The following is a 21,708-nucleotide window of genomic DNA, read 5'->3' as shown; positions in this document are numbered from 1 at the left end:
TTTTTTAATCTGATCAAGTTTACAGTACGAATGAGAACAGCCATAATTAGAAAAATGTGGAACTGGAAAGGCCTGTTGCGTGTGTTAACACAAAAGCCTCTACAAAAGTTCAGCAGAGAGAATTTTTGATGTAGCAGGAGTGTTAACAGCTGCACTAAATTAGAAGCTGTCTATGGAATCCATAATAAAACAGACAGTGAGGCTTCAAACAGAATTTCCATGAGTGAGCCTGTGTTCCAGAGCCATCACCATTTTTTTGCTTTATAACCTTCCCTCTTTCCAATTTCCTTTTTCTGATTTTGTGTTTTAATAAACAATAATGCAGTAAAAGAGTTTTCTGATATTAATGATGTAAATGCATTGTTCAACAACAATGACTCTTTAAAATAAATTAATAGCTTAGTAGGAAAAATGAATTAATTGCTGCAGCAGGAGGCCAGTGAGTCTGTAGGAGTTTTTGACTTACTCAGAAAATTGGTGAATTGTGAGCAGCAGAAATAGAAGTTTCATTATGCTGCCCTACATAGGTGCTTCAGATTCCAGAGAGCGTCCACTGGACAGAATGTACCTCATTTCATTCCAGTAGCTCTTTTGTATCTGAAAACCACTGGACTTAAAGGAGATGTTCAGAGAGAAGTTTTTGTTTCCTGTGTGTGGTAGTTTGTTATTATTTCCTATCAGTGCAGAGGCCTCTTCCATTTCATTTTCAGAGACTTTCTCCTCATTTTGGTGTCCTTTGCCAGGCTCCTGCCAACACTTTGTCAGAAGTCTGTTGTCTTTGATCAGGCCGGATGTGGCTTGAGTATTATTTTTATTTCTGTGAAATTTATCCCTAGAGAGTGCAGTTTTCTTTACTTCATTGAGTGCCAGTTCCCTTTCTCCTCAACTAATTGGTGTGTACCACCATCACCCCAGTCAATGCATGTAAGTTCCTTGCTGATGCACAAATAACAAATTAGTACACAAATTCATTTTCCATCCAGAGTTATTTTACTGAAAGCCTCAACTCAGCTGCCATCTCCACAGCCAATTTTTGACTTGTCGCCCAAGGGGTAGGACTGTGTTTCAGATGCTTCCTTAGGAGGGTATCTATCTTCTGCCCCAGAATATTTTATACTCTTTCTTTTTTTAAAAAAAAGGCTATCTTCACATTAAATATAATTGAACAATGCAAAGAACAGAAGCACAGCCCCACTAGTTGTGGAAAACAGCTGTCTAGGAGCTTTCATGATCAACAGTATGGAGTATGGAATAGCGAGCCCTCCTCTGCCCCACGGTCAGGAGCAGAGTACTGGAGAAGCGTGTTGTGCTGACAAGAAGCAAGTAAGGCTTTCAGAAAGATCTCTTGAAAAAATTCTGGTTCTTTTCTAGAAAAGATACTACTCAAAAAGCTGGTGCTGTGACTCTAGGAATAGGAAAAACAGCATTGCTCAGAGTGAGGCAAGACAGTACTCTGGTTGTCTTCAACATGTATTTCACTTAGATTTAATAGGATGTGTATTTTATGTTTGCTGAATGCTAATTTTTAGATAAACATTTATTGCTGTTTAAGAGCTTTGCAATAGATATGCAAGTATCTCACAGACATGTTTTACATAGCTGTTATTTCTTAATAAATATATTTTAGGTATAGTATTTAATGAGTTCTTAATGTGCAATTACTGTCTTATTAAATCTAAATTGAATGTGTGGTTTAGAAAATGGAGAGCTAGCTCCAGCAGCCACATATGTCTGCCTGTTTTGCTGCTTATGCTATAAGGCTTCGTTTACCAACAGTGATTTGACGTGAAATCCATGATTTTAAAAAAGCTGCTTCATTTTCCCACTGAAGCTTGCCATGAGTTTATTGCTCTGTCATTAGCTACTAGTGAGGGTTTGATTAAGTGTTCTATGGAGTTGGCTGCAGGAAGTGCTCTTGTCTTGATAGAATGAGAAATTTAAGCTTGTGCTGGTCAGTGAATGCTCTTGCAAAAATGTCTTCTTTGCTGAAATGTTGAAGGCAGGTAATAGCTTCTCACAGCTAGGAGAAGCTGCTTACAAGCAGAAAAGTAACTTGCTTTGTGTGGTGGTAAGTTGGTTGCAAGATTCGTCCTTCCTTCCCTCTCTTCCCGCTGTTTCTTTTGGGTATAGTGTTTTTACAAGTCAGTTTACCAAGGAGAGCATTTGTTTATGGAAATATTTCAGTGCCAATTCATATGAGAGAGTGATTTATTGTAAATGTGTTGTTCTACTAGATGCATCATTTGTTGGCTGTGAATGAGTTTGGTTCACAAGCTCCAGAATTTTCCCTGAAGAGGCAGACTGAAGATCCCATGAAGATTTCATGGGAAAAATGGGCTTCCCGTGTATGTCTTGTGTGAGCTACGTACTTCTTTTGAATGCACAGACATCATGCTTTCTGTTGTTAGGCTTTAGAGAGAATTGATGCCAAGCAGCTCAAGGTAGATACCGCAGAAAGGCTGTTTTTTAATAGGAACATGTTCAAATACAAATCACCTGGAAAAGCAGCTGATTTCTATTTAATAAAGGCAGTTACTGCTTTCTTTGGGTAGCGTCTTACAAAGGAGCCTCCTAATAAAGGCAGTGGGAGATAGAAACATTTCGACTTTTACAATGTTTATCTTATAAACGGAAGTTGGTGTTGTGGATCCTTCTAGGGAGAATTAGCTAGGGTGAAGAGTTACTTCTAGGAAATGATTTTTTTCATGAAGACTTAGTATTTCCTACAGTTAAAAAGTTGGCTGAGTATGAGGTGCCTGCATCCATCACAAGCTGCTTAAAAAGCTCATTTGTAAACCAGAAGCTTATGATTGAGATTTTGTGAGTTATGGAAGGAGCCCCAAGACTTGAGTCCAAAGAGCTGGGCTGTTTGTGCTGTGCTGCAGAACACAGGAGATCTGCACTGCAATAGAGTGCCTCAGAGCCTGAAAAGAGATTGTGTGTGGGTTTTTTTCTGTCTGGGCTATAGAGGCTGAAAGTAGTGAATAGGCTTGCTTACGCGGTAGTTCACATAGTGACCTACCGAGATACATGATAAAATTTGCAGATAGGCTTGTTTAATCAAAATGCAGTATGGTACAGTGGATAGAAAGGTAAGGTTAATTTGTCCTGAGATACATGACTATTTTAATTACTTCCTTCTCTGTAATGCTTATCTCCTTGTTTTCTGCCATTTCCTTACTAATCCTGGTTTCACAATTAGTTTGTTATCTATTCTTATATGTTCTAAGAGACTAAAGGTCTCATATAGTGTAGTGTCATTCTTGATCATTTAAATAACATCTCTTAGCAATTTGGAGTGAATAAATATACAGAAATGGGTGTATTGTGCTTCTTTCCTTACACTCAACTTCTTTTGGTGCACTATGGCTTAGTGAAGAAGGCCAGTTATTTTTGAAATCATGCTAATTAGTAAAGTGGCCATGCACCCACAGCCAGTTATCTGAGCCCATGGTGGTCTGAATCAGACATTGTTCTCCATCTCCAACCCCACCTCATGCTGCCCTCTTGGCTGAGAGGGGAGAAATGTATTGTCAATACTGAGCAGATCCCTCTTTGAGGTACATCACAGTTGCTGGAACAGCAGTAGAGATTATATATCATATTAAGATGCCATGTGACAAACATGTATGGGTAAAATGGAGCAGGTGTAACTCTTCTGGAGGACACTGACAGTATAAATAAATGTACATCATAGAGTACTGATACAGTGGTTTAGCTAGCCAGCCAGTCGGTGTGAAGAAAAAAGGAGAGAAACTATGAAGAGGCTTATCTCTGTGCGGCTTGCTAGCTGTTCATAGTATCATGACCTGGCATGTACTTGTTTTCCTTCCTACCCAAGTGCTTGTACTGGGCAGGTGAACCCTTGTCCTTTCCAGTGAGTCATAGTGTAAGCAGAAAGACAGAGAAGGCCTTGTTCCCTTTTACTCCCATGTGATTAAGAAAAATCTATGTCAGTCTAGCCCCAAGCCCCTGTTGTTTGTTGAGTACTCACAAGTGCATAGATTCTCTCCAGCGTGTGGTCCTATTGTAAGCCTGGTGTCCTGTTTAGTTTGAAGGCATTTTGTGTATATGTACATCCTGAATACTAGTGAAGGCCCCGAAGAGAAGATGTTAAGGCAGAGCTGTTTGCTGGGTCAGTCTTATCCCTTGTTCTAGATTCCTCCTGAGTTGAAGTTCAATAAATTAGGAGTTCTATCACTCATAACCTCTGATTATTCCACTCCAAAATGTGATTTAAGTTTTGTGGTATATCTGATACCTTGATGCGGCAGTCAGGAGATAAAACGGATGCTTCCTAGGCCATGCTGAAATGTAAATGAACAGGAGAGTGTGGGGGGGATCTAAGTTCTTGCCTCTTTAAATTTTTATTATTTCCCATCCAAGCTTACTGTTTTTGTTTAATCTTGCCATTCCTTTTCTTCTTCATTGTGTGCTCTTGTTCTTAGGGATATGCAAACTTTATTAGTCAGCTCAGCTTTCAAGCTCTACGCGCTCTTGTGTTTGAGAATTGGGAATCAGGTACTTTTACAGTTAGCCTAAGGGAAGAGCTGGGCAGGAGGAGCCTTTATGAATAATCAGGGTTGACATCTCCAACGTTGTTCCTTCATTATAAATATTGTTAAAGGAGCTGTGACCACCATGGGCTCAAACAGAACAGAGCGTGGAAGGGAAGAAAAAGACAGCCTTTGATATCCGCTCTCTACTAGTTATCACTCCATTGATGACACTGGCGTTGACAGGTCTCTCAGATTTGGCTGCCTTTTTTCAGAAAGTTTTTTCTTCTATTAGCATAATTATTCTGTTGAAGGCTGAGTTCATTGTACAAGCTGTAAAGGCTGAGAGCACCAGTTTGTGTTGGTGCTTGTAAATTTTCTTAAATGTTGTGTGCCTAATAGGTGGGCAGAGTTTTCTGATTGCATCAACTGTTTTTTGCTGCTTTCTTTGACAGAATTTACTGAATATCCCAACTGTTAATGAACCTCTTTCTCTGTATATAATCTAAATGATTGTTTTGCTTCTTTCTTGCGAGAGTACACTTGTGCACACAAGAAGTACGCAACACTGTTCACTTAAATGGGACTTGCTCTATGCTTTTTCTCTACCTTCCTAATTTAATTGTATAGGAAATTAGTTGTTTAAGCCTGGACTTTTCTGATTGTTCTTTAAGGAAACTAAAATGTGCTTTTGCTATCACAATCAAACTCCCTACAGCATTAAATATATTAAATATTTCTTTGAGAAGGAGAGAGTTCTTTAGTGGGATGTTTAGTCCTCCAAAGGATTAGCACAGCTTCGTGGAACATGTAGTGTAAATTTTCTGTTCGTAAGACACTTTGAAGTTTTAAAAGATATAAAAGTTTTAAATAAAATCAGATTATATATTCAGAATGACCTAGCTTTTGGAAAAGAGTACAGAGTGTTTGATAATTTGAGCACAGTTACTGCTTTTTCAGGTTCCCTAGTTCTGGTACCTATATTTTCCACTGCTGAAATCATTGGCACTTGGAATTCTTGCCGTAATACATGCAGTGCCCCAGGCACTTGTGCAGAACAACTTCTTCTCTGCTCAGGTCCTCCTCTAGCCTGGGTGTCTTCCTGATTAAAAAAAAAACCGAAACACTATTTTACAGTGAGGGTGGTGAGGCAGTGGAACGGGTTGCCCCGGGATGTGATTGATGCCCTGTCCCTGGAGACATTGAAGATGGGGCTGGATAGGGCCCTGGGCAGCCTGGTCTAGCTCTGGTGTCCCGGCTCACTGCAGGGGAGCTGGACTACATGGCCTTCAGAAGTCCCTTCCACTTCAAGGATTCTATGATTCCATGAAAAAAAATAGTCTGAAAATTACTTCCATAGATGAACTGAGAATTTTCTTCAGTGCTCAGCACTGCTACTGTAGTATAAATGGAAGTGATGAAGAAGGAATGCTGAGAAGATGCTGTGTTTTTCAATGGAGCTGAGGAGAAGTTAGTAGAAATACAGATGCTGAGATAACTTTAAGCTCGTTTTTCTTTTTTTTAAATAAGAACACTCCTCGCTTGTTTTAGTCTGTAGATTTACCTCTAAATAAGCTAGAAGGTAACTAAGAAAGTAAAGTCTATTGTAACTTAAATTCTCCTTATCTTGATATATATATATATATCAAGATATATATATGTATGTATGTGTGTGTGTATATATATATATGCATAAGATAGATATCTATATATGTATATATATAAGAAGTGTGGCCTTATATGTGCCCTTCATTTGCACACAAGTGACTTTGCTTTGCAGCCAGATTCAGTGCTTTCCATATTTGGGATAAAACCCTGGGCTTTGATCATGGTGGGGCATTAAGCACTGCCTGGGATAATGGTTTTTGGTACCTTCCTGCAGAATTTATTTTTTTGCTTTCAAGCTTCCTACTTCGATTTAATTCAGTTGGCAGCTAAAACAACATAGAATACTGAGCTTAAGGCATATTACAGAAAGTGTATGTTAGATATTACAGCAAGGGCTTATGTAACAGCCGTTACGTGTGGGAAAGGAAAGGAATGTTTCAAGTATGCTGGAGAAGAGAAAGGCTGGAGAATATTTAGAGTAGATTCTTTGACAGTTGTTATTGCTTGCTAAATTACAGACAATTACCTCTTTCTGTGACACAGGGAATAGATAAGGTAGCTCTGTAAATCTCTCCCATCCCAAAGTACCATGAAATGGCAGAGGACCATTGTTGGAAATCAGCAGTAGTTCATGTGCTTACCTTTCTTTAGTCTTCAGCTGTACTCTTGTAAGTCACCACTTATTTACAAACACATGCACATATTTTGGTGTAAATGAGTACAGCTTCAGTAAACTACAGTGCCACACAACTTCATGTGACTGTAGGTTTGGATGCTAAGCACTGCTATAGTTATCAGACACTAACGTACTTCACAGTATATTAAATGTCATTAAACAACTCTGAGCATGGTGAGTGCAAAATTAGTTTATGTTTTTGTGACTGAAATCCAGGAATCATCTTTCATAAGATTCTTGATCCATACTGAAAAGCCTTTTTCCATTAAAGAAAATGTAACTTCATTTGGGATCTTTTATTTTTGAGAGTGTAAAAACAAGAGAAAATATAATGAGGAATAAAACTGTAAAGGAAGCAAGTTTATTAAATAACTGGTGAATCTGGGAAAAGTTAGTATGCGTTTACTTATAATAAAAATGATTCAACTGCGGACAATTTTAATACATCATCTTCATTCCTTCAAATGGATAAGAAAAAAAAATAGTGTAGTTTGTGGGGGGGGATAACGGGACACTGGCAAGAAGATGTCTTTGTTTTTCTTAACATAAATCACTGAAGGCTCCAAGATACAGTGAGGATGTATTTAAAGCTCACTACCCAGCATTGGCTTTCTGTAGTTGCTGAGTTTTTGTTTGAGAAGCAATCCAAACATGGATCATGAGCTGGAAGTGGCCTTTTAGTTGGTTTTCTGTTGAGTGATCTTGAATGAGCAAACAGTTATGTGAGTGGGATCTTGAAGAGACTTTTGCATAAACACTTATATTCTCTGTATCCTCAGTTTTGAAGTTAGAGACAAACTGTCCACTGGGTTCTATAATTATTTATGAGGCCAAGGTGTTAAATATTTTTTTTCCTGTTGGATGAAGATAAATGAATGTGGATATGGGAGGCTGGACTTGCTAAAACGTTAGTAAGTTGTTTTGGCATTTTATGTTCTATTTTGAGATTTCTGGAGCCGGGGGTACCTGTGAGATAAAATTCTTTGAAACAGCGTTTAAAGTTGTAGGGTGCCTTGTGCTTATTACTGAGGTAATCTTTAGTATGTTTTATGAAGGACTTACGGGCTGGATTTTCACATGTTTGTCTGTTTGTCAGTCAGTATACTTGTACATTATTCTTAGCAGACTAGCGTTGTGTTAAATGGCCAAATTCCTTCCCCTGTTCCAGAATTTTAAAGATACTGATCTTGCATAATGAGCTGGGAATTCCAGCTTGTGTTTTCTGATCTCTGCATTATTTGCTGTGCTAAGATCCTATAGAAGCAGCTTCAAACCTAAGCGTTTTGCCCTGCTGCCTGGTTTTCTTTCCTGGCTTGAGGTGTTTGTCTTACCCTTGTTTATAAAACAAGGAACTGTGAATAAGGGACTAGTTATTTCAAAGCTTGATAAACCTTTGTAAAGCAACGTGCTGTTGCGAGTAATGGCCTCCATCCATTATTAGCCCAGTTGATTTTCATTTACACTTGGCTCTAACAATTAGCTTGAGCAGGTGTGAAGGTGATGGAGGGCCAGGGACGCACAGAGGTCAGCCACTGCTCGGTGTGATAAATTAACCATTATTATCTGCAGTGAAAGTGGCTCTTTACGCTTGTCAGCAGCAAACAAAGGGACAACATATCTCACATAAAGTGGAATCAGGACCACTACTGCAGACGTGATGCGTCTGTAATTTTATCTGGCAAATAAAGGCAAATCCTTTTGAAGGCACACCTGTGTGTTTTACTTCAAGGGTGTAAATCTATGCTGTCTTAGAGGTGAGTGTATATATATATATATATATATATATATATATATATATATATATATATATATACATACATGTATGGATATTGAGCTCAATGCTGTAGTAGATTGCATTGTATATTAGCACATTCTAATCTGCACTGGAAATTAAGCAGAAAATTGTTAGTTTAGGGCTTGAAACGTGGAATTTTTCAGCAGTCTGTAACAAGGAAACGATTTCAGACTCCTGCATTTAAATTCCTATGTTTCTGTTTACTAAATATTTAAGAAACACCTCTGATTTGTCTGCATTACATTGGCATTCCTCTGACAGCTACCTATGTTTATGTTTCAAATTAATTGTATAGGCTTTCCCAAAAGATGTCCTGTTCTGAAGTGTGTGGGACTGGGAGAGGGTATGTATGGTGTGTGTGACAATGGTGGGTTGCAGATGGAGCAGTGCTGCATGGCCTTGGACCACACGGGTGTATCACTGCCACTCTACTGTTGTGAACTGTTTGGACAACTGAGTTGCAGATGGCTTTGGTGGGTTTTTTTTTCATCAATATGCTATAAAGGATTAACAGGCCTCAACACTGTGTGGTACTAAAAGTATAAAAATGGAGAATGAGGACCTTTTCTTTACTATAAAAGTAGTTTAGTGGATTTGGTTGCTTGAATTGCCTGTTCCTCTCCCCCCTGTGCAATGAACACTGACTCTGTATTTTCATTCTTTCACTAGCAAAATAGCCCACTGGTTTGCAGCATCTGAACAATGGAACTTCCCCATGGTCTGTTGTACGAATTGATAGGAAGAGTACATGGGGATTTTTTGTTACTTTAAGTTGTAACCATGCAGTATTTATAATGGACCTGATTTTCAAAGGAAATGGACACTGAGTTACAGTGTTAGCTGTGATTATCTGTGTTGGGAGCAAACATTCCCTCCTTCAGCAAGGAAGTCAAAAGAGTTCCACCATGGCACTCCTCCCAGGTTTTTAATTGTTGCTGACAATATCTGCATTGTTACATCAGGCAGCAGCCCCATCAGCTTGATCACAGTGGGCCATATTGTTATCATTTGAAGCACAACTTATTTTGCTGTTGAGCCTCTTTTGATTTTGGTTTGAGTGATGCTGGGTTTTCTTGAAGAGCCTTTATTTCCAAATGTGCTCGTGCAGCTTATTTGCAGAATTTAGCTGTCACTGACTTGGATTTCAAGTACTGCACTGGCTTACCAGTCAAATGGCTGCTTGAGCCAATTGTCATCTTTGGTGAAGAATTAGTAACTGATCTTATGGAGACTTGAAGAGAAACAAAATAGTACTGGTGTATGAGCAATGCACTTGGTCTGCAACCTCTCATTATTTTCTAGGGTAGGAACCTCTGAGGCTGCCCCTACAACCAGCTGGCTATCTGTGGCATGGATAGCTTTCCAGTGACAGTGCTTTCTTTTATGTTATGATTTTAATACAAATGTGATAGTTACTTCTCAGCCTTTTCTGGGTGTAGTTAGGGATGGCCCTCAAAGTACTGGTATAACTTCCAGCTATGCCACACAGAAGTTGCATTGCTGAGTGAAGGATAACACTCTCCTCTTTGGGATGACAAATGTTTTGTGTTTAGAGCTGCTGCTTATATTGATAGAAGCATAAATTAAGGGGGAAAAGGGAAAAAGATGAACATTGTTGTTGTTTTTTTAAAAAGCCAAATGTTTATAACAAAAAGCAAAGTTCTTGCAACCAAGTGGCAGCAGTTCTGTGTTGCATAGTCTTGTTAGAATTATGTGTTTAATCGTTGGATTTGTCAAAAGGGAGGGTTGAACTCATGGGAATAAATATAATTCACATGGGCTTAATTACTGTGAATGGGTAGGCGAAAACAAAGTATGCAAAACAGTACATTTACTCTTCACATATGTGTCTATATACATATATAATTAGAGTTGGGCAGAAAACAGTTTTTCCTGCCACCCACACTTAGCTTGTTTTTTATCAAAATAAATATTTTGTTAGAAAAGCATGCATCAGCTCTACCATATATAGGTATTGCTTGTCACTGATGAGAATTAAAAAAACAAAAACTGTCTTTGAAGCTGAACTCGGAGCAAAGAAACCTACTTTTACTCATTAGAAATACATAACAACCTAATTGGGAAGGGCATAGTTAGGAACACAAATATTTGCTGCATCTGTAGAGCAGCAAAGGAAATGTACTTTAGACAAACATCTCTCTTGAGTTCCACTTGGTAGCTTATGGTGTATCTTCAGCACAGACAGGTCAGTGTGATTAAAAGGTACTTTTTAGTGATGCATCCCAGACTGCGTTGTAAATCAGTGACACAGCAGACTGCTCTTGGGGAGCTAGAAATGAGTTGTCCCATTTGTAATGCATTCCATAAAAGATACTTCTTCTATATTTGAGCAACTTGTGAAGTTAAAATAAAAATGTAATTTATGTCTGAGCTATTAATGGCCACGGATGATACTGCACAAATTAAAGAAATTAAGAAATCTACTTGGTTATTCCCTTAGAAATGGGGACAAACAGAATTGTGGTGTAGTAGGAAGTTAGATTTGTTCATTCTATTGAGATGTTCAGATAGGAAAAGGTCAATGAAAAATGATTAAAATATACTTGTGTCTCTTTGATGTGTGTACGGATCGTTTTTTCAGTTAACGCATACAAGTTCAGTGAATTAAAACAGCCTGATAAGGCAGAAGATTTATTTTCTTCCCAATGTCTTTGCACAGGGAAGCATTAGTTTAGGAAGTTTATGATTTGGAGAAGATATATAAGGTAGACTGGGCATGATGCCAAGTTTGGTCTGTTGTAGATTCATCACAGGCTGAGAACGTGAAGGATAGTGATTACTGGTACTCAGTGGTGTGCAAACATCGGGAAGTTCAGCTCAAGTATGGCTTCGTGTAGCATGAAGCCATTTCTAAATCCCTGGTTCTGACTCCCTAGTTAGATAATCTTCTGGTGTGTTTTTTGTTGTTGTTTTGTTTCTTCCTGTGGCAGAGCAAAAATAAAAATAATTTAAAAAAAAGGATCAGATCAGGTAGGTTTGCTTGCTTCTTGGCTTGCTCTAATTTGTCATGCTAAAATGAATTTTACTTTGTGGGTTTTATTAAATCTGCAACTTCAGAAGTTAGTTCAGTTAACGTGTCAGAACAAACATTTGCTTCTAACACCATTACCAACAAGATGTAGAATGTGTGTTCACTTGAAGAACCATATCTGTACTTAAAGCTGCACATTTGAAGCAGGGAATTCTACGTGTTAACACCGTGTGCTTTCCTGGAGGAAGCAAAGTATCGATACTTGCATTGATCACATCTCTCCTGGTGTTCAGAGTGTGGACTCAAATCTGAGAGCTCTCACCATATTATCTCATATGATCTCTAATCAACTGAAAGAACAAATTTTTGTTTCTTGAGTCAATAAGCTCCTCACATGCCTTCTTGGAGCCAGTGAAACTCAAAGCATACATCTAAATATGACATATATTCAAGTCTCATGTTGAACAGTCATAATGACAGTTACTTAAGCATCCCAAAATTTTGCTGAATGGTCTCCAGTGTTGACTAATTGTTATTGTGTGTGTTTTTTTTATGGCAGGACTAATGTAAGATGACAAAAGTTTGAACTATTTTCTCTGAAGTTTCTGTGGGGCAATGGAAGTGCTGAAAACTGCTGTATGCTACTGAGAAGTATTTTCTCAGTGCAAATGATAAATAAGTGAGTACACACACACCCACCTCCCAAACCCACAATGAGCTGGTTATGTAACCGACACAAAAATGCACTGTATGTTCCTTATTCAGCACTAGAGAATGAAAGAGTAAAAAATATGAATGCTACAGGTCAGTTTCCCTTTAAGGTGATATAAGTTCTGACCTAGAAAACATAGGTTTTAAAGCACACACAAGAAAATGAAATGCACAGGAACTTGATAATGTTAATTAGTATAAAACCACCTGTTAGAGAAATGATAATGTGTTTAAAATACTCACAGGCTTTGTCACTCTAAAGACAGAGAATTTACATTTTTCAGAATTTATTAGATTTTATAATTCTCATGTGCTGAATTATTTTTAGAAGTGTTTTTTTTTTTCTTTTATTAGGCCAAATGCATTGCTTTATGTACAAGAACAATATCAGCTAGTGATTATCTGCATCTTTCAAGTGGAGCACATGCTGAAATTGCGTAGCGGATTGCACCATTGCACCAGAGTAGAGGAAATTCCTTGGTTCCCTTTTCTTCAGGTATGCAGTTCAAGGACTTGTACTTACAATTTCTCTCAATTTTTCTTAAAATGCAAACTGCTTTTAAATTGCCTCAATGGTTTATGCACTCTCTAATTACATATAGTTCATAGTACATTTATATTTATATGCTGGGAAGTGTTATATATGCTCTGCATATATGTTGTGCAAATGAACTGATGCTTTTAGACCAAATTTAGGTTGTGACACTGAGTCTCTGAAGGCTTATTTTTAAAGTGACTCTTCATTTTTCTCACTTAAGTAAAATTCTATTTCTGCAAAGTAATTGTATGAGTGAACGCTCCTGTTTAAGTGAACAGTTTATGGTTACTGTATTAAAGTGAATATTTCAACTTGGCTAACACAACCACTGAATAAACACATATTGATATTATAGAACAAAATAATATATCAGTGCATTGCTCATTTGTGCTCTGATAGTCACCCTGATACTATTAGTCATGCGGGGAGTGACAAACACAATTACACTCGAGTGCTAATAGAGTGGAAGGGCAAAACTGCCTGACCTCGGCATCCTGGGTCGATTTAAATGTTTGATGTCTCATTGAATTAGTATCACAGTGTGAAAGACAAAGCTCAAACTAATGGAAATGAGCCTGGACATGCAATACTGCTGATTGGGCTGACATAATTAGAATAATATTCTTCACACAGCTAATAACAAGCAGAAGAAATAAATAACCAAGAGATAACTTAATGACTGCATGCTAAAATGCTCCTTTGAATATGCTAAGGTTAGCATTTTCTGTTTACTTACAGAGCACTGGGAGAATTTTTTTTTCCTGTGTAATCATCAGCTGTGGTGATCAGCTCCATACTGGTCACTAAGGCTGTATGAAACTATGCAGGTTGACCTAAATTTTCCCCCTCAGTATCATTATTTAACCCTCAGAGCATTGTTACAAATATCTGCCTCTCTAGAAGACTCTCCCGGTCCCTTGCAAAAAGAGGAAAAAAAGCTGACATGTGACAGATTTATGAATATATTGCCTTTCGTCGTCTTATTGTAAGGTGCTAAATCATGAATCATTTCAAGCTACGCCAGGGGAGATTCAGGCTGGACATGAGGAAGTATTACTTTTCAGAAAGGGTGGTCAGGCACTGGAATGGATGCCCAGGGAGGTGGTGGAGTCACCGAGCCTGGGGGTGTTCAAGGAAAGACTGGATGTTGTGTTGAGGGACATGGTTTAGTAGGAGCTATTGGGAATAGGTGAACGGTTGGACTGGGTGATCTTTTAGGTCTTTTCCAACCTTAGTGATTCTATGATTCTATGATTCTATGAAGTGTAAGTAGGCATGTGGGGAATCTGAAGGTTGTTAATTTCTGTGGGCATGAGGTGAGATTTTTTAATAATTTCATATTAATTAGGAATGCTTTCTAAAGTAGCATATCTTAACAATTGATCTGTGGCAATATCTTTACCTAGTCTTCCAGCTTAAGACAAGGTGATATCAATACAGACTTAGGAAAGATGTAGTTTAGACAGCAGCTTGCAGGAGCCCCCTGGACATGAGATCAGTTCCAGCTAGATCTCATACTTATGCGCACACTAGAAATCCAGTCTAACAAACCACATTAGATCAACTTCAGATCTTTGCCATCAGTACGATGTTCACCTGAAAGAACGGACTGTTAAGATTTTGTAGATGGACATTTTATACTTACGCAGGATCTACTGAAATCACAGATAAAGCCATTGCTGCCTAGATACCAGGGAGCATGAACCTGAAACCCGGACAGAAGAAAAGTCATTCAATGGTTTGATTTGATTTTATGAAAAAAAAATTTTTATTTTCTTTTCTGCTTATGAAAGCTCACAACTTCTATTTCAAGATTTTCCTTCTTATATGAATAATTCCTTGGACTAACAATGAAAATGCAGTGACTTCCTGGAGAGGCTGAAGATTTGTTTTCAACAAAAATTAGTGAACTGTCCTTGAAAGATGTCAGAGAAAAAAATTTAAAAAAAATCCAAAACCCTGCTTTGGGCCAAGTTTCCAATAGAGCAGATCCTCATCATGCTTCTTTCAAATCAGGAAGTTTTTTAGTGCCTTTGAAAACTAGTCCAGGAAAATTCCAAGGTTCTCGAGGCAAGATCTGGAAGTGAGCTTTGCTGTACTTCTGTAGGAACAACTTTGTTCATGAGAGGATTTCATTGCAGCAAAAAATTGCTAATGTGATCTTATTCACTTATGTTCTGCATGTTCGTGATAACTAAATCTTTCTGATCTTAGAACATGTAAAACAACGTAGGTGTTTTTTATGCCCTGTTAGCCCATACATTTATATAATGACTAGCCTTCTATCATGAATGTACTGAAGTGGAAACCATGTTCTTTAATGAGTAAGATGTTGCATGTTGCAAACTTGCAGGTAGAGGATTCTCAACAGAGCATTTTAGCTTTGACCAGCGCGAGACAGTGAAATCTGTTACATTCATAAACTGACCTGCATCTGTTACTTCTTTTCAAATAATAATAAAAAGAAGGCCAAGCATTTTCAGCAAATCACATTATTTCACTTCATTAAGGGTTCACGTTTTATGGCAGTCTATTACCCATTCAGACTGAGTTAGCATTGCTGAGCCAGCAGATGTCACAGTATCAGGAGCTGGTACAGAGGTGGATATCTCGTAGACTCTCAGCACAAGTGCCCTCAAGTACTGTGGGGTCTGTTCAAATGTGGGCTTAGGAAAGGGCTTGGTGGTAACCACAGTTGGCATGCGGGAAGTATGAAACGTTTCTGATTTTGTGACCCAAATGTATGGTTCTCAGAAGAAATGTCCTAAGTGGTGCCTTCCTCATCCCAAGACACCCTGCCTTCTGAGTATCAGATAGTTTACGTTTGTCTGCTCTTCGTAACCTGTAGAAATGCCGATGTAAACTGTGCTTGTCTGCTCTGGGCTATTTCTGAATCCTTATGGTAGAATTTCTGTCTCTCTTTAGTAACAAATCTATTCCCACTCCATAACGTGGAGAAGACAGAAACAATAAATATAATAATAAATATAATGAATATGATAATAAACGTAATGATTTATATCCTCTGTGATAATGCAGGTACGTTGTCTGTATGGCAGTAAGTGGGTAACTGTCCTTTTACCTAGATCCTCCTCTTTTGCCTGGAATCTGAAACCAACAGAATTAACTGTGAGAATTGAAAGATGAGGGATTATTTTCTCTGTCATAAGTCCATTTGAATTTATGCTGCTGAGCTATACAACTGTCTATTTGATCCCTTTAGATGACCTCCCAGAGTTTCTATTCAAAATGAGTTCTCTAAAAACAGAATTAGAGGTACCAGTGCTACTAAAGCCAAAAGATGAATATACAAGCAAATAAAAAAAGCTCTCATTCTTGCAGAGGGCTTTCTTAGAGCAAATTCTTTTGGCTTTTTCTCAGCCTAGGTACAAATTTTTGGTAATTTCACTGGCCATTTTGACGTTGGCGCCTGAGTCCTGAACATATTTACTGTGATAGCGCTAATAGTGATAACAGTAGCCTTAGCACTTGTGACAGCTAAGCCTAACAGAATAGAAATCCTCCCTACAATAATAAAAAACTAGAGAGCTTTCAAAGCTTAACATAATCAGTGACTTGGAGCAGTTTCTCAGTGTTGGTTGACCAGTGAGGAAATGCACTTTTTCATGCATACTGACTTATGCTTTTCCTGTGTTTGTGATATTGACAGTGTTATGATTTTGATGGTAGAAATATTTTCCCAGTACATGTAGATGGTTCTGTTAGTATGCATAAAACTCTTAGTAAGTAAAGGAGAGTTTATGCAAAGGCTGTTGTCCCTTATTTAGCTTTAGTTACCAAATGCAAATCTCTCAATATTACTGCTCAGCATAACTTGCACATCATTTGACTTATTAGAGCTGGCTAATTTTTTAAAAATTATCTTTCTATTTTCAGTAGAACTGGGAAAGAACTGGATCTGATTTTCTGCATCTCCCTATGGTAGTTATGGTGAAGTCCAACCTCAGAAATTGTGGTTATTATTTGTCTTCATCTGAGTGATACAGAGAAAGTTAAAAGCCTTTTTTCTTTTAAAAGGCTTCAAGCAATGACAAGTTCAGCATCGTGAGGGTATCATGCTAATCACTGAAAGGTAGAATGTTATCATCTTCAGACTAAACACAGGGTTTCGTCAGTATCCATCAAGTCTCAATCGTGGATCACAATTCTTCTGCATGTCCTTTTGCAGTTCATGCCTTTTAGAACTTCAGTCCCTGAACTATGTGTGTAGGTACATTCCCAAGCAGCTTTTCATACACTCCTTCTGAATATTTCCCATATTCTGTATTGCCTTCATTCTCTGATTGTGCAGGAAAATCTTTATTCCTTCATTTAGTTTTGTCCCAAGAATAGTGAAATAATACTTTGGAATATCTGGATAATATTTTTCAATCTTGTCTCAGCCCTATTTTTATCATGATAAATTGCACTAGATGATCTCTGTGGTCCCTTTCAGCCTGCACTTTTCTATAATTTCTATGATGTCTATGAAAGTGAAGAGTAACTATGTGAGTAGTTAAACCTTTCTTTAGAAACACTTCCACTGTTCTAACAAGTTACATGTAATTAGTTAAAAGAAAAACTGCTGCTTGGCACCCACTAGCTGGTCATTACCCAATGACCCCTAGGGTCATTTTCATAGTAGAAAAAAAAAATAAAAGAAAAAACATGTACTTATTTTTGTTTTCAGCCTCAACTGGTGAGACTTTTTTGTGCTCTAATTTTCTGTTCTATTTTATAGCATTCTTATCTTGTGATCTTGAAGGATCCAAATCAGGTAAACTGAAATCTTTTGATTAAAATATAAGCTTTTGAATTTGAACCACAGTGCTTTTCTTTTTGGTGTTCGTAGACAAGCTAAAGCTTTCAATAAACTAGGAGATCTTTTTCTATTTTCTTTCCTTTTTTTCTTTCTATTTCTTCCCCCTTCAGTAGCTGCAGTCCTAGTGATATCTTGTGACAGCTAGTTACATAGGTTGGTACTGTTCATTTTTAAAGCAACAGGTCTAACAAAAGAAGTGTTTCACTCAGTACTACGTGTCCATTTTAAACAGCAGATACTAATATTGACAGGACAGGTATCACTGGTATTGATTACTAATAATGCACCAGCTGGCATTTGAGGTGTGCTGGATGTGTTCTGCAAAGCATTGTCTGCCTTTCTAGACAGCTGTAGCTAGTTTTGCACCTCATTCAGACAATACGAAAACTTAGTAATTTGAAATGAAGCCCTTTGTGTTGTTGAACACACCTTTCACTAGGAAGGAGTGCACTTAAAGTGGCACTCTAGTTTTGGTTGAACGAAAACAGCCTTCAGCAATCAGGGCTAATAAGAATGAAGAGTATCTGCAGATTAAAAAAAAAATTTTTTTTTGGTACTGAGCAAATGTAGAAACATTGCGTGTAGCTGCAGACTTGATTTATTTTCATACCTTTTGTCGATCAGATAATTCTTACAAAGATGTACTTAAAACGCTGTTTCATGCAAAGTTCACTTTTTTCTCCTTGTTTAAAAAGACACTACATCTTTAATTTGCCAGGCTGTGTATTAATTTTGCTGAGAGCACCGTTTATTTCCCTTCCCTTCTACTTTAATAAAGTCAGTTGTTGACAACTCTCAGGCGTGTCAAACTCTCACCACTAATAATTGCTTAAGGTTCCCTAACTTCTATAAATGTTGGTTCCAGCTAAAAACCCCATGCTGTAGCCCTGTTTAAGGGAAGGGAAAAAAAAAAAAAAAAGAGGGAAAAAAGAGGTGGGGAAAGAAAGAAAAAAAAAATGAGAAGTTCTTCTGATGAATTTTTGATTTTCCTTCTTAACAAAGAAATGTCTGTGATTCAAAGAAATAGCTTAAAGTGATATTATAAAATAGAATATGGAGTGCACTGTTCTGAATGACTCTTTGCTTTTAATGTGAGACTGAAAAATTGTCAGTGCCTTTTTTGATTAGATGAGGTTTTTTTGTTCTTGATCTAAGAATTGAGGAGAAAAACATGCTACTTGCATTTGAATATGGTATGAGCTAGATGTAATGTGTTGAAGATAAAGCAATACCAGTACTGCCTCAAGGCGGCACCTGTATCTGTGGGTCAATGCCATTTCTCTTTAGATCGCTGCTGAGCCCCTCTCTTGGCTGCTGCTTTATTAGGCCTAATTAGGCAGACTGTCACTTTTATTGGTGATGGAAAAGGAAGATAAGTAGATTACTTGTGTCATCTATCTCTATCCAGACGTGTCTAAAAAGTCTAAAGTGATTGCTGTGGGCCACAGATATATTTCACAAGAGGGAGAAAAAGAAAAAAAAAACTCAGAAATGTATTAAACCTCTAGAAATGACTTACCTTTGGCACTACTGTGTGTAATTTCAAATCCACAGAGAAAAGAGTTACAGTACATACATAAAGTCCTTTTGTTCAGAGGAAGAAGGTTATATGTAATGGTTTTTGTGATATCAAAACAAAAAAAAAATGCTTTCTACTTAAAATTTATAAGTAGTTTTATATATATATTAAAGTTAATCCTGGTTGTAATTAGAGCACAGTGTTTGTGGATGGTGAAGAAAAGTGAACTATTTCTGTTGACAGGCTTGTTGACATGTTCCTCTGATAGGCTTCCTGTTTGGATCATAGCTCAGGGCATCTCCAGTTTGTGTAGTGTGTGAATGTTTTTGAAGACTGTTTATAGGAATAATTATTTTCTAAATAAAAGAACAGATACCTTAAGTTGGACTAACAAATTATTGACTAATTTGTCAAGAGCCAGCCAGCACTCGCAGTTCTTTAATTTCTGAGACATCATCTGCATCACAAGATCACACTCCCCTGGTTGTTCAGAGAAAGATTATTAGGTGTAGCATCGTGGTAGGAAAATGGAACTACCTCTGTATGATCTCACTTAGGAACACACAATATGATCTTGATTAAGGGTGTTGGCAGAATCAGATACTAATCCTTAGGAAACTTTAAGATTGAGAATAAAACAAAGTAGATTTTATATTTTTAGAAATTCTTAAAGCTGCCGAATCACAATCACACAGACGATAAAATGCTTTCAGAAATTTAAATTCTTTCTTTTAGATATGTGCTCTTATTTCATCTGTTGGTGTGTGCAGCCATGTGGTATGCAGATATTGATCTGTCAAAGTCCAATTGCAATCACTGTGCAAGATAGCAGGTGTCAGCATAGGCATTTAAAATGTATATTCCAAAGATGTCTGGGTGATGGTTCTTAAAATCTAATCAGCAAGAGTCTTTGACTGCTAGCTAGAAGAATGAAGTTATGGATATAAGTAAAAACTACTTGTAGACTCAAAATTAAATTCTGTCATATCACAAGGGTAAGAGTGAGCTTTTCCTGCTGTTTGTTTGTTTCACTTTTTACTAGAGGTACATTAAGAGGCATTAGTGCTACCATTCTGTGATAACAACTTTTTGCTTCTAGGGCCCTCTGCAGTACTCCTTACTCCAGAAAATTCTTATATTGCTTGAGCTTTATAATTTCAGAAGACTTCTTATGGTATGTAGTGAATGCTGCGTAAGGTCCTTACATGACAGATTCAGACTGCTGCAAGAATGGTATTTTTATTCAAGATTCTGCTTTCCACAGGCAGTCAGCCAGTCTGTTTGCTTGGAAGCTTCAAAACTTCTCATTCATTATTCAATCCAGGCTGTTTAGGGTTTATTTTCTTTGCCTTTAAGACCCTTCTTCACAGATGCTGCCTAATTGTATCCATACATATTGAGATAGCTGTATGTACAGTCTCATGGAAATCCACCAGTAGGATAGACAATTTAATAGCTAGCTGCTGTACCAGCCTTTCTGTGTAAGTTGGCTTTTTCTTTATTAGATGTATTGTACTAGAAAAATTGAAATATGAAACAGAGGCAATTATTGTCAGAACCTTAGGTGACTTTGTATCAGAGATCACTATTAAGCTGATGAAATTTGGGAAGTTGGTACCCGTACAACGTTCAGGCTTTCAATATTAGTTTTAAGATTTTTGCTGTTCACTACTCTAAGGTGTGACTTTCCCTCTATACACAATCTTGGATTACTTAATTACACTATCTGCTTAGGCTGGTAGTCCTTTAAGATCAGGAGTGGAAGTGCCAAGGTCTCTCATTCACAAAGAAAATGTTTTGATGTCTGGCCAGTCTTTGTCTTCTAAAATTGAAAGTTTGAATCTACTCCAAAATACACCACAGTCAAACCTTAATGTGTAAGAAAAGTGTGTGTAGTTATCTACACAGTAGAATTCCCCTTTGGCAAGTGTGTGCTACCTGTTGGCCAGGAACTTGAGAGTAGCCTTGCAGGAGGTGATCTTGTCAGTATCTCAGTGTAATTTTTGAGGACCCCAGTGAACTCTCTGAGAAACAAAACATCTTTATAGCAGTGCTGCATTCTGGCTCCAGTTAATTCAATTGGAATGAGTAGCTGTTTATATTTACATTCTCCATGGTTAAACTGTAGTAAATACTGGAGCAGTCACTTTGCAGTAGGTTATGTATGCAAGGCAACAGCATCTGTCTTTGCTGTTTGAATATTGCCCAACACTCAAAGAGACATGACACTCCTTTACTAAATTTTAGCTGGTGATCTAAGTCTTGTTTCTGACTGCAGACACATCTGGTTTCAGAGCTCGATGTTAGTCATAAGGGGGGACTGCTCATGCCTGTTAACTAATAAGCAGACTTACACCAGGACAGCAGCAGAGTAGAGCTACTGATTGCACAAGTGCATCATGCATGAATAACCATACCTCAGCCTACCAAACACAGCTGATAGAAGGTCACAGGTGGGCAGAACTGAGACCCGAATTTGGCAAGGATTATAGTTACTGTTTCTTGTCACTGTGTCTCCTAACAGAAAAGGACATAGGTCTGCTTTACCTTG

The 21,708-nt window shown here is 37.7% G+C and overlaps 1 long non-coding RNA gene across 2 annotated transcripts in view; it reads left to right on the top strand.

Annotated features, from left to right (window-relative positions):
* LOC125698043 (uncharacterized) overlaps nt 1-21,708 on the top strand; it is a 53,122-nt gene that overhangs the window by 19,744 nt on the left and 11,670 nt on the right. For both annotated transcript variants that reach the window (XR_007379060.1, XR_007379059.1), the window contains exon 2: nt 12,633-12,774. This is a non-coding gene — a long non-coding RNA (uncharacterized LOC125698043). The remainder of the gene's footprint in view (nt 1-12,632; nt 12,775-21,708) is intronic.

The sequence above is a fragment of the Lagopus muta genome, chromosome 10 (genome assembly GCF_023343835.1).
Source record: "Lagopus muta isolate bLagMut1 chromosome 10, bLagMut1 primary, whole genome shotgun sequence".
In the NCBI taxonomy this organism is placed as follows: Eukaryota; Metazoa; Chordata; class Aves; order Galliformes; family Phasianidae; genus Lagopus; species Lagopus muta.
Note: the sequence above shows the minus strand (reverse complement) of the source record. Positions and strands in the feature narration are given on the sequence as shown.